The 13248-nt window shown below is 47.5% G+C and overlaps 1 protein-coding gene and 1 long non-coding RNA gene across 7 annotated transcripts in view; one reads left to right on the top strand and one right to left on the bottom strand.

The window, feature by feature from the left end:
* Nucleotides 1-13248, top strand: part of FRMD4A (FERM domain containing 4A) — a 663610-nt gene that overhangs the window by 246593 nt on the left and 403769 nt on the right. The gene's annotated exons all lie outside the window — the stretch shown is intronic.
* LOC136793870 (uncharacterized) lies at nucleotides 1549-11942 on the bottom strand. The gene is made up of 3 exons (XR_010839904.1): nucleotides 11034-11942; nucleotides 8225-8610; nucleotides 1549-2836 (listed from the first exon to the last, which is right to left on the bottom strand). It is a non-coding gene; the product is annotated as an uncharacterized lncRNA (long non-coding RNA).

Genomic DNA, 13248 nt, shown 5'->3' with positions numbered 1-13248 from the left:
TAGTTTCTGGTATATAGCAAAGTGATTCTGTTATACATATATATATATATATATATATATATATATATATTCTTTTTCAGATTCTTTTCCCTTATAGGTTATTAGAAAATATTGAGTATAGGTCCCTGTGCTATACAGTAGGTCCTTGTTGGTTATCTCTTTTATATATCGGCAAGTAACTCTTGTCAGAAAAAAGCCTGGGAAGTGTCTTAGCAAAGTCAACTCTCTGTAGATTGCAAGTCAGTTCCACTAGTTTCATTGCCCCCGGTGTAGTACAGGAAGTTCTAGGTGATCCTGTAATCTTCATGAGATATAGAATTGACAAAAGGATTACAAAATCACCGGTGAGAAGCTATCTAACTTCACTGAGCTATCACCTAGCCCAGAGGTTTATCAAACTTTTTGGTCTTAAGTGAAATATTTTTAAGTAGAAACAGTATGGGATTCTTAACATGTAAAACATTGAATGGATAAAGCAGAGCTGTTTTGGGGGTAAACCTGGACGGGCATCGGGAAAGAAGGATTGGTGATGGGGAGAGAAAGCCAGAGGCTCTCGCAGGGACCTCTGGGGTTTGGAGCCTAGAGTCTAAACATCATGGCACCATCTAACCCACACATCGCAAAGATCCAGAAACTTGAGTTCTGAGATGCTCAAAGACTTGCTCACAGAGTTACACAGCCAGGAGGGGCTGAGTTAAACCAGACCCAACACTCTAAACTTCTAGTTCAGAGGTTTCCCATAACAGTAAGCAAATGACTGATTTTCCTCTTTGATGTTTAGTTTTTCCGATTATTTGAAAACCTAGAAAGTGTAGAGAGTGTAAGCGAAAAAATGAAATCCACCTAAAATCCCATCAATCAAAAAAAAAATGTACATGCTATATTTCCAGAATAATCTTAACTTCAACAATCTTAGGCAGATTTGACTTTTCTCAGGGTGATTGAAATGTGTGGTTGATTCTGAGACCCAGTGAATATACAGAATCAAACGTCCCAGGCCCTAGATCATAACTGTGTGTGGAAAGATTGAGCTGTTTCATTTATTCAGAGTTTTAGGAAGGAGAAATCTATGGTGGAATAGTCTTTTTGAAATTGTTCTTCCTAGGGACTTCCCTGGCGGTCCAGTGGTTGAGACTTCACCTTCCAACGCAGGGGGCGCGGGTTCGATCCCTGGTCGGGGAGCTAAGATCCCACATGCCTGGGGCCAAAAAAATCAAAACATAAAACAGAAGCAATATTGTAACAAATTCAATAAAGACTTAAAAAAAAAAAAGAAAAGAAAAGAAATTGTCTTAAAACCTCCCTAACTAGTTATCCCAGCACCCAAACCCAACCTATCCTTGCTGAGAATGATAGACTGATTTAAAAATATTTATAAGAGGGCATTTTTCTAGGCATTGCTGCCTAGTGTCTGAGTATATCAAGCTCTGTCTGCAGATGAATGTTTCAAATGAAGTCTTTGAAGCTCCAGCCCAGATGCTACTTCAAATTTTAAAAAAGCGATCGAAAAGGAAATGCTTCTTTTACCACATGCATTAAGTGATTTTAAATTCATAAGTTCAGGTGAATTGCAATGAGAGTGGAAATGAAGATGACATAAATCATAGGGCTTCCCACGTGGAGCAGCTGGCTTTGCCGGGCTGATTGTAAGACAAGGACGGGCTGAGCCACAAAACTCCGGCACATTTGGGGTAAAAACCAGAGGTCTGCCCTCTACCTGAGAGTTTGCGTAAACGTCAGGAACAGGGAATTGAGGGGAGAGCCGGTCAGTGGAATGGGGGGAGAGGGGATGATGCTTTTACCCGAATGCCAGGCTGCCTTGGTTCAAATCAGGCTCTGTCACTTGAAACTTGTTTAGTCTCTCTGACCATTTACATCCCCATCTATAAAGAGGGGAGCTAAAAGTGGTACCAATCTTTAAGGTTTACTAAGCCAATATACATACATCATGTAAAGAAGAGTCTGATATGTCATGTTCAATGAATATTAGCTATTTTGATTACAATCATTATACAACTTTCTGATTTTTACCCTCTTTCACCTCCCATCTCTCTTCTAACTCTGCCCTGGAAATTTAGACTGGAATGGCTCTTTTACTGGATGCATCTGCAAGACCAAAAGAAAGATGGACCATATGGGTTTGGAGCTGAAGCCAAAAGTCAGGCCTGAATGTGACATTGACGTGCACGTCGGTTAGAGTGAGCCCTGGATGCCTGGGCACCCCCTGAGACACGGAAGAGAGAGCACAGCATTTCCTGAGGCAGATCAAGTTAGCTTCCACTTACTGAACGCCGTGCGCTGGGTACTCCGCTAAGTGGAATATATCTGTTCTTCCCTTTGATGCTGTCAGCACTGCATGTTTTCAGATGAACAGATAAGGGTTAGGGAAGTCACACAACCAGCCCAAGGTCACGCAGCGGGTAGGTGCAGAGCTGGGGTTCCAGCTGAAGTCCAGTCAACCCCACAGCTCATATTCATGTCCTCTGTGCCATACTGCCCGGCCGAAGGCAAGCCACGCTGGGGCCACAGCATGCACAAAAGTCTTGGTCCTTTTGAACACTGAACAGTGGGGTTCACGTGACGATGAGGCATATAGAAAGGACACGAGGCTGGGTCACGGGCCCTTAAGTGTCACATTCAGAAGTATTTTCTGTATCAGTCAAGTGAAAGGAGTCACTGAGAGCTTTGGATGTTGGAGAGAATCATCTGACTCGCATTTTAAGAACATAACTCAACTCTATTGGCAACTTACGGGGATGGATTTGTTGGAGAAGAGACAGGAGTCGGGGTGGCCAGTTTGAAGACTATGACGATAGTCCACTGAGAGCTTCCTAGGCTAGGAAAATGGGAATAGGAAAGAAATTATATATATATATTTAAATAAAGATCTGAGACGTCATCTAACCACAAGTGTAACAATTAAGGACACTGACTCTGGAACCCAGTAATCCAAGGTCTGAATCTCAGTTCTCTCTCAGATTAATTGTCTAACCTTAGACAATCAGCTTCCTCCTTTGTAAGACAGAGAAAATGTTTGTCTTACTTAGTTACAGCTGCTATAACAAAATACCATAGACTGGGGTGGGGCATGTAAACATCAGACATTTATCTCTCTCAGTTCTGGAGGCTGGAAGTTCAGGATCAAGGTGCAGTTATGACTGGGTTCTGGTGAGAGCCCTCTTCTGGGTTACAGACTGCCAGCTTCTCATGGTAACCTCACATGGCAGAAAGAGGGCATGAGAGCTCTCTGGGGTCCCTTTATAAGGGCCCTAATCCCATTCATGAGGGCTCCACCCTCATGACCTCATCTCCTCCCAAATGTCCCCCTTCCTACTCGCATCGCACTGGTGATTAGGATTTCAACATATGACTTTTCTGAGTACACACAAGCTTGCAATCCACCGCAGTGATGTTATTTTAAAGGGTATTGTGAAAATTAGGATGAATCACTTAAAAACAATTACAATACAGTTGCCTAGCACATGGTTAGTACTCAAAAAATAACAGCTACTTTATTATCATTATAACAATGATTAATATTCCTTACTGCCTTGGTCCTTCCTATCAACCAGAGAACAAAAGTCTGTGGAGAAACTGAATTAATGAATTTTTAAAATTTCATTATGATCTCATTTAAACAATTTAAATTTTTCGAAAATGACATTTCCCATGTTTCCTTCGGACCAGTAGGGTTGAGAATCTGTGCTGTGTAGCAATGGTGTCTTCCACAAATAGACATTTGTTGCTGTTGTTGTTCTTTAGTGAATGAATAAAATGCAGTCCATCTGAACAAGCCGTCTTGCTAACGCCCCCCATTGGATGGGTGGGGAATTATGCGTTGCTGTCGTGTTTCTTTTTCATTGCCTTTTTGCCTCAGACCCCCCCCTCGGTCCCCAACTCCTGGACAGCAGAGTCCAGGTCGGCCTGACTCTTTTCATGGCGAAGCAGAGTGAATTAGTTGCTTAAAATTTGCTTTGTCTCTGTGAATTACCTGTTGTAAATTAGGAGGGAAATATCTGATAACTAAAAACGTATTTATTTGCAAAGTTGGGTTAAGGAGTCATTTTTCGCCAAGTTGCCTAGATTTCTGTGAGGTCAACTCGCTACCTCTAGGGGGATTGGGGGAATCACAGAATCTCCACATTGCTGCCAGGGAAAGTACCAATTAAGAATGCTTGGCACTATTTTTTTCCCCACGAACAGGATGGTAAGGGTTATTTTTACAACCTCTCTCAGTTGGGCACAGATGATCCGGATCCATAGCATGCTGGAGTGTTCTAGTTTTTCATTTTTACTCCTCAAATCTTCTTGTTTTTCTACTGGTTTTATTGACCCTTGGAGAGAGAGTCCCCTGTCAGTCTCGCATTGGTGCCGTTTGGACTCGCCCTGGGGTGAGGACACCAGCCTCTGGGTGGAGCACAGTGTGATTAAACCCTGGAGGAGCTGGACGTTGTTTGGAAAGCGTGTCAGCTGTGCGTAATTATATGCCACGTCATCGTACATGGGCTGACGCCTTTACGTGTGGTCTTTTTTGTCGTTCCTTCGTATCGTATAAGGATTTGATCCACCACGTAAGATAGGAACCGTGATCCTGGAGAGACGGATCCAGTGAACAACACTGGCCCCCTGGCTGCCCAGTGCTAAAGTCGAGATGACGTTTAGAAGTACATACGGGGGCTTCCCTGGTGGCGCAGTGGTTGAGAGTCCGCCTGCCGATGCAGGGGACGCGGGTTCGTGCCCCGGTCCGGGAGGATCCCACGTGCCGCGGAGCGGCTGGGCCCGTGAGCCGTGGCCGCTGAGCCTGCGCGTCCGGAGCCTGTGCTCCGCAGCGGGAGAGGCCACAGCAGTGAGAGGCCCGCGTACCGCAAAAAAAAAGAAGTACATACGTAAAATCATTCAAACCGAGTGATCCCCTGCCATACGCTTAGACTCTTTATGCTTTGCTCTGTTAATAGCTCAGGTCCCCGAGGATAGAGCAAGCATTCGAATTCAGTTGACAACTGTAAATTACAATACAAGGAGCGTCAAATCAGTGAATGACCCAGTGCCAAAATATCAATAATAATATCACCATTTTTGCAACGGGGCAAATCCGTCCTGAGTGTGAAAGTGATGGCTAGCAGGAAACACACACCGTTACAGAGTCTTTTAACACTGAGCAAGTTACTCTGGAGGATACCTGGGGGAGAGAGGTCATGCGTTGAATGGTCCATGGTCTCTTGAGTGAAAAAAAACCACATCTTAGAGTTTCACTTTGGCCTCATTTAATTATCAAAATCAGTAGATTCTTTTTCCTTAGTTTCTGAGCCAGACGGCCTCACCATTTCCTTAATGATCAGAGTCATTAAAACTCACCCTTCAGAGACAATGTACAATAAGACAATAAGAGACTGGATTGTCATCAGTTTCTTAGTGTTCACGTAGCATATACACACACACGCATGCACACGCACTCACACGCGCACGCTCCCAGGTACGTGTGTGTGCGTGCGTGCATACACGCACACACTCCAATGGCGATAGCCACTGCACATCTTATTTGCACAAGCATCATTACGTGAACCTGAGCAATCCACTTCTCCAGCGTGTTCACAGAGCCCGGGCAGGCCTGAGAGAGAACCTGGCCGGGGCCGAGGGCTCTCAGGATCCCAAGAGGGAGAGAGGTGAGGTGGGTTCTGACGCAGGTGGGCAAGGTGGAGCCGCACAGCATCGCTCACGGAGCCGGCACCCACGGCCACCCCCCTCCTGCAGTTCTGTGCGTGGGGTGGTGGAGGAGCAGCCTCCTCTCAGTGCCCGGTGGCCCTGGATGTGAGAGAGGCAGACAGTTACCCTGGCCCGTTCTCGACTGGGGAGGTTACAGCCTTCGTGTTCACACTGCAGGGAGGTTGGCACAGGCAGCTGGGGGTTAGCAGAGCTGCGCATGATCGCATTTCCGTTCCGATTACATTTCCCTCGCTTCTGTGATCGTCCCGTCACCGGAGTTTTCACGCCTCCCGTGCGCAGACTCTGGAGCTTGGGCACCAGCTGCTTCACTCCAGACACGTTTTTTCTCTGCCGGGCGCTTCACATCTGTATATTGGGCCATGAGACGTGAGGCCCTGCCTTTGGGGTCAACCAAGGGGCGGGCAAAGGAACAGACTGATTCTGTCCGGCCGGGCTGTCCTGATCAGCAGCCCCATGCTGTCACGAATTGCTGACCTCTACCTGCTCTTTCCAGAAGCCTCCACTGGACAGTGGCTTCATTTATGTGCTCTGCTCCAGTGGCTTGAGTTTCATTATCTCCTCTGTGGCCCTTTTGGCAAGAGCGTCTACCTTCCCGCTCTGAGCACCTGTTAAAGCTATTTGCCTTTTTTTTTTTTTTTTTTCTCGTGTATAAGTTGAGCTTTATTTTGAGTTCATATGATCCCCAAGGCAGCTTTTTTTTTTAACATTTGTATTGGAGTATAGTTGCTTTACAATGGTGTGTTAGTTTCTGCTTTATAACAAAGTGAGTCAGCTATACATATACATATGTCCCCATATCTCTTCCCTCTTGCGTCTCCCTCCCTCCCACCCTCCCTATCCCACCTCTGTAGGTGGTCTATTTGCCTTTTAAAGAGCATTTCCTTTCCAGCTCTGGTTTCTTTTCTAAGTAAATTCACTAGGTGGCAGCGAACAGTGAGGGAAAGAAGGCTGCTTTTCAAAGAGCTTCCAGGGCGAGTGCAGCTGAACTGTCTAGGATATCTATGAGCCGCCGGCTCCGACATCAATTACAAATAGAGACCAACCTGCACTTTTAAGGGAACACCTCGTATTTTACTAAATGATGAAATGCAAGATTCATTGTCAGACCTCCTCTTAACTCTCTGCTAATTTCTATTCGGGTTGTATTCATAATATTGTTGAAACTGACAGCATTTATTCATCACCTATAAATGTATTACCTTTCCAGAAAACGGTGATCACAAGCAGGTCCTCCTCATCCAGTCAAAACTTCCATCGTGTGTGTAAGTGTGAAGGTGTGCGTGCTTTCTTCAGGAGGCAGGAGAGCCTCACGATTCCTTGGAAGCTTTAGGTGGTGCTGTCCTTTGATTAATTTCTCTACACTAACCATCACCTCCCTTGCACCCTATTAGATGTAGGCTCACGGGTTTCGCAGCAGCTAAGGCCTGGAATCTTTTTTTTTTTTTTTTTTTTTTGCGGTACGCGGGCCTCTCACTGTTGTGGCCTCTCCCGTTGCGGGGCACAGGCTCCGGATGCGCAGGCTCAGCGGCCACGGCTCACGGGCCCAGCTGCTCCGCGGCATGTGGGATCTTCCCGGACCGGGGCACGAACCCGTATCCCCTGCATCGGCAGGCGGACTCTCAACCACTGCGCCACCAGGGAAGCCCGGCCTGGAATCTTATATTGCCTCTGCCTTGGGAAGACTCTAAAACTTGAAGTTTGTGAAAGGACACTAAAATCTCAGTGCCTATGCTCTCAATTAGTTTATTGATATGCTGCCTGGTTTTTAACCTAAACGCACTGTGTTTAGAGGGGAAGAAAACAGTTATAAATCAACCAGCAAGGCAGTTTCCATAAACTACATAGTCTTGCCTGTGGCCGGAGAGGTTGACTTCCCCGGAATCGGGAGAGGAGACACTGCCATGTCACAGCCTTTGCACCCCCTGCTCTTTACCCACGGCCCTGGCCTGGCCTGGCCTGGCGAACTTAACAGCAGTGAGTCAGGAAGCTCTGGTTCTAGCCAAACATTCTTGGACCAACAGCATCAGTGCAATCAGCTGTGTTACTGCCCTAACCCTGATCTCATAGCCCAGCTCTCATGACTAGGCTTCTCCCAACTTCTAGATCCTTCTCTCCATCCAGGTCTCAACCCTGGTCTTGGTAACCAGTCCACTCCCTCTAGCCCTGCCTTGCTCTCGCCAGACACCTTCCGAGGCTTTTACACCCGAGCCTGGTCTCAGGACGCCACTATCTGGTGCAGACCGTCCCCCCTCCAGTGTCTCTGATTGCTGGATATTGCTAATTTCCGGGTCGCTGAGAGTGTCCTCCACTGAGCTGTCTGGATGCCACGTGATACCCCTTTGACCCCCTCCCATGAGCTCACCGCGGAAAACTCTAGCTTTGCTGATGCCTGCACTTGATGAACTCCATGGAGGGTTCCTATGTGCGGGGCTCCGAGCTGGATACTGGAGATACAGTGGAAATCAGACATGGTCCCTGTCGTCAGAGAGCTTACACCCACCTCCAGGTCTGCGTTCTGCCTCGGGACCTCTTCCCGAAGCCAGCGGCAGGGTCTGTTCCTGTGCTCGGCCACGGTCGAGCCCAGCGTGGTCGATCCTGGTGTCGCCAGTCCTATTGCCGCAAACTGGGGCATGGCTGGCTGTGCCTGAGGCCATCAAAGCGTCCTGCTCAGTTTCAGGTAAAACTCCTTCGGTCACTGTCCTCCAGCACGTTGGGGCTACGGTTAATCGGCACGTGGGGGGAACCGGAGAGCTGAATAGTCACTGAGTCACTGTCTTCCTGGGTCAGGTGTCCCCACCAGCAAGCGCAGCACGGGGCAGACATGAGGAACCTTCCTGGCTTGGGGTGGGAAGCCCTGGACCACTCACATCCTGCCTGATTAACCTGCTGTAAGAGAGATGAATGTGTCAGGAGTGTAAAATCACCCCGGCCTTGGGTTTAATCACATAGGTCCTCAGGAGACCCTGAGGTAGCACTGAGCTGAAAATAAGCCATCCCTTGCTAAGGCGACAGAATTAACTGCGGTCAAGTTGCAATATGTAGTGGATAGCTGCACCTTCTAGAAAAGCTGTGCTTGGGATACTTTGTTAATTATCTTCTAAGTGAGTAGCGTGGGTTGTTAATAACACGGGCAATTCCAGTCGGGGACTTAAAGATACACATAATAAATCTTACTGATGTACTAGCTGGATACACATAATAAATCTTAGTGATATACTAGCTGGAAAGCAAATAAGTAAAGCCAGGCTCCTCTCTGGTGCTCCCATTGGAATGAGGCAAGCATGGTAGAAAGATACACTCATAGGGAAACTAAGATTGGAAAAATCGGTTCAGTCAGTTCTTAGAAAAAAGAAATCATTACATACCTGGTGCAGTTTTGTCATGCAGCTCTTTTCTCTTGCAGTTATGGGAGTGTTTTGTTTTGGTTTGTTTTGAATGCTGTATGGAGCTACCTTGTCTACCGTGTACATGTACATATATATATACACACACACACATGCACACACACCACCGATTGCTTTTTAATGCATTTTATTTTATTTTATTTTTTTTTTTTTATTTTTTTTTTTTGCTGTATGCGGGCCTCTCACTGCTGTGGCCTCTTCCGTTGCGGAGCACAGGCTCCAGACGCGCAGGCCCAGCGGCCATGGCTCACGGGCTTAGTTGCTCCGCGGCACGCGGGATCTTCCCGGACCAGGGCACGAACCCGTGACCCCTGCATCGGCAGGCGGATTCTCAACCACTGCGCCACCAGGGAAGCCCCTTTAATGCATTTTAAAAGATCAGGTGACTTACTTAAGAAGTTAAGTATACAAGGAAATCCCTCTCAGGAGCCTGAACGTTCTTCCCTCTCTTTCTTGCAGCCTCGTGCATGCCTTATAGTGCTAAGAGGTTTGGTGTTGGGCTTCCCTAGTGGCGCAGTGGTTGAGCGTCTGCCTGCCGATGCAGGGGACGCGGGTTCGTGCCCCGGTCCGGGAGGATCCCACGTGCCGCAGAGCGGCTGGGCCCGTGAGCCGTGGCCGTTGAGCCTGTGCGTCCGGAGCCTGTGCTCCGCAACGGGAGAGGCCACAGCGGTGGGAGGCCCGCGTACCACAAAAAAAAAAAAAAAAAAAAAAAAAAAGAGGTTTGGTGTCATTTCGTGGTTTGCTGGTCTACACCGTCAGGATCCAAGGGCAGTGACTTCAGTGTCGGTTTGAGTGCTTAATCTGGGTGCTTCTCTTTAACGAGAACTGAAGCTCAAGAATTTATACCAGTGACAAAAAGATGTATTGCAAAGTCCTGAACCCATGCTAACAAAGTACCCTTGATGCAGTTCATAAAGTTAGAGGGGCTTCCCTGGTGGTCCATTTAAGACCGCGCTTCCAGTGCAGGGGGAACAGGTTCGATCCCTGGTCAGGGAACTAAGATCCCACGTGCCGTGTGGCGCAGGCCAAAAAAAATTTTTCTTTTAAGCTAGAAATAGAGAAAGAATTACAAATAGTACCCAGGCCCCGTTGCAGTCTGGTTCCCTCCTCCTTGGCCAACTGGTAAAGGCTTTAGCACAGAGGGGCTGGCTGGGGAGATGCATCCTGATTTGAGCCCTGACGCTGGTCTCCTTGGCCCACTTCTGCATATCCTGCCCCCGCCTAGTGCACGTCCCTGCACGGTGGCCCCTTCCTGATGGCATGACCACTGTCACGCAGATTCTAGAGTGTCTTTGGGCTCCCTCACCGCAGCTCTCCAGCGTGCAGTGCAAAATGCCCTGCTCATGCTTCTAACACTCTCCCTACTTCCCTCCCTGCTTCCAGTTCCTATCTGTCAGATCTGGGCAGCACAGAGCTAGGAGAGGATTAACTTTGGTGCACTCTGTGAATATACCAAATATTCTCTCCCGTGTGGCGAGCAATGCACAGCTCTCCAGGATTTCAGAGAAGAGCAAGAATATCTTCTAAACCGAATGCTACTTTGAAGTCCCGACTCCTGTTACTCAGAAAGCTCTTCCTTTACAGTTATTTCTAGGTCCCTGCTATAAATATTCTCCCAGCAGCCATCTGCCCCTGTGGCAGAGTTTTACAATTTTATGCTGGCTGTGTGGGTTACACAACCACACGACTGCCAGCCATTCTAGAGCCATTTCAACTATTCCTCTCTCTCTCTCTCTCTCCTAGAGAATATTGTCCCTGCTCTGTTAGGAGAGAGCAGGATTTATTTTTGTTGCCTGAAAAATCTGTGCAGTTTATACAAAGCAATCAGCAGGTGGTCAGCTCATGTGGTTTAATCCATGAACTCTTGAAGAGAGGGGAGGAAACCAAAGAAGGTCTGGAAATTACCTCGACATCTGGGCTGTGAGCTCCTGGTCCGTGGTGCTGGGCCGGGCCCCTCCAGTCAATCCAAAGCGTGGGTGAGGGCATCTCTCAACGGGGCAGGGAGAGGTTTTCCCACAAGAAAAATTTCCAGTAAAACTAGAGCTTTCTTTTTTTTAAAAAAAAAAAAAAGCTTGAGAGGGTATACTGTTTTACAATTCACAACAAATAAGGTGTTTTGAGGCCAAGACCCTAAAGAGATAACCACCGCAAAAGCGGCCACTGAAAGGAGCATGTTTGAAAACTTACTGAAAACATAGAACGGGCTGGCCCTGTTCCCGGCGGACTGGGTGAAAGGTGGGGGAACGGGTCTTTGTTTTCCCTGTACTAGGTGACAGTTCAGAGTTGGGCCAGCCCATATCCTCTCTGGGAACCGTGCTGATACGTGCACGCGGGGGCTGCTTGGCGGGGTCCCTGGGGGGAAAGAACGGATCACAGGTGGGAAGTGAGCCAAGGGCAGCCACACCATTCACTGCGCTCTCCCCGTGGAAACAACTTCCAGGGACCCCTCGCCAGGGGCTGGTGGGAACATAGGTGAAGTCAGGAGTAGGCTTTGTGACTGTAAAATCAGCCGGGCAAGTAAATGGACTCCAAGCGCTGGGGACATTCCAGGAAAGAGGCTTTGAAGTGGTGGTGACCAGAAGTTGTCTGAAAAAGGCCCACTGGCTCCCTCATAAATGAGGACTCATCTTACAGGCCTTTCCCGACACCTCCAACCGCTGCCCCCACGCCCACCCCTTGCTTCTCCTCTTTCCAGACGAGCCGGCAGTTGCTGGGTCATGGTGGTGGCAGAGCTAGGGATCTCCTAGAGTCAGACGGAAGAACAAGACTGAGTCCGCTCCATGTTTCTTTATGCTGTGGTGACCACGCATAATTCTAAGAAAACATATAGTATCTAAATAAAATCTCCGGGAGATGTACACATGAAACATTGTCAAGATAGGCTTTCTTGGCAACATTAAACTATGTACACTCTGGTCAAGGAGGGCCACAAACTTTGCCCCCAAAATGACCCTGAAAACAATGGTAAATCCATGAAATCAATGTTGGAAACAGCCTTGGAGCTGAGATGAGGGAGATTATGATAGAATACTTTTAAATCAAACTTGATTATCCCAAATTCTATCGATGGGAAAGAGACCTATTTCACTTACAGGAGGTAAGATGTAAATCATAACGAAGTACATCACGAAGCATTTTTTAGCATAAGTATTTTCTAACCTTTGTTTAGAATCCATGAACATGGATTCAAATCTTTTATATTGGCAGACTTGATGTTCATATTCGTGAATTTGAGCCACTGTCAGAAGCTGAATTATCCAAGATTAATCAAATGTTCAGTCTACTAAAGCCGAAACGCAGGCTGGTACATTTGAAAGATTTTTTTGTCAGAATGGTGGAAACCAAACTGAGATTTTCGTTTAGACTTAGTTAAATAGTAATTAAATTTGGGGCTTCCCTGGTGGCGCAGTGGTTGAGAGTCTGCCTGCCGATGCAGGAGACACGGGTTCGTGCCCTGGTCCGGGAAGATCCCACATGCCGCGGAGCAACTGGGCCCGTGAGCCGTGGCCGCTAGGCCTGCGCGCCCGGAGCCTGTGCTCCGCAACGGGAGAGGCCACAACAGTGAGAGGTCCGCGTACCGCAAAAAAAAAAAAAAAAAAAAGTAATTAAATTTAATCAGTATATCCCATTCCCCAGCCTACCTAATTAGTTTTACTTCTTTGGCGATAAATAGAAACGTATATCATTTCCATTTATTTTACACTTACAATAAATGTGGACATTGACTACAGAAAAATATATATCTAAGGTGGAAGGACCTGCCTTTTTATACATGCTGGAGGGTTCTTGAAAGACCGAGGCCCAAAAGGCTTACCGCCAATCCCATTAAAGTTGAAGGCGGAGGATTTCGCGAAAGAAGAGAAAAATCGGTTGCAGCGCTCATCAAAATGATCCGCTGCATGCCTGTGGCCGTTCAAAACGGGTGCCGATGCTCTAAGCTGTGAGATGAATGCGTGACTCCTGCTGCTGAGATGAACAGTTAATGCACTTCCCTCCAAGTTCCTGAAGCACATTTGGGACCAGGCGGATGGTCCATGCCCCAAATCGTGACTACACCAGCTTCACAGAGAGGAGGCCTCCGCAGGACGGTGAATAGACGGGAAGATTGCAGCAGCCCACA

Source organism: Kogia breviceps, chromosome 3 (assembly GCF_026419965.1).
Source record: "Kogia breviceps isolate mKogBre1 chromosome 3, mKogBre1 haplotype 1, whole genome shotgun sequence".
NCBI classification, from domain to species: domain Eukaryota; kingdom Metazoa; phylum Chordata; class Mammalia; order Artiodactyla; family Physeteridae; genus Kogia; species Kogia breviceps.
Note: the sequence above shows the minus strand (reverse complement) of the source record. Positions and strands in the feature narration are given on the sequence as shown.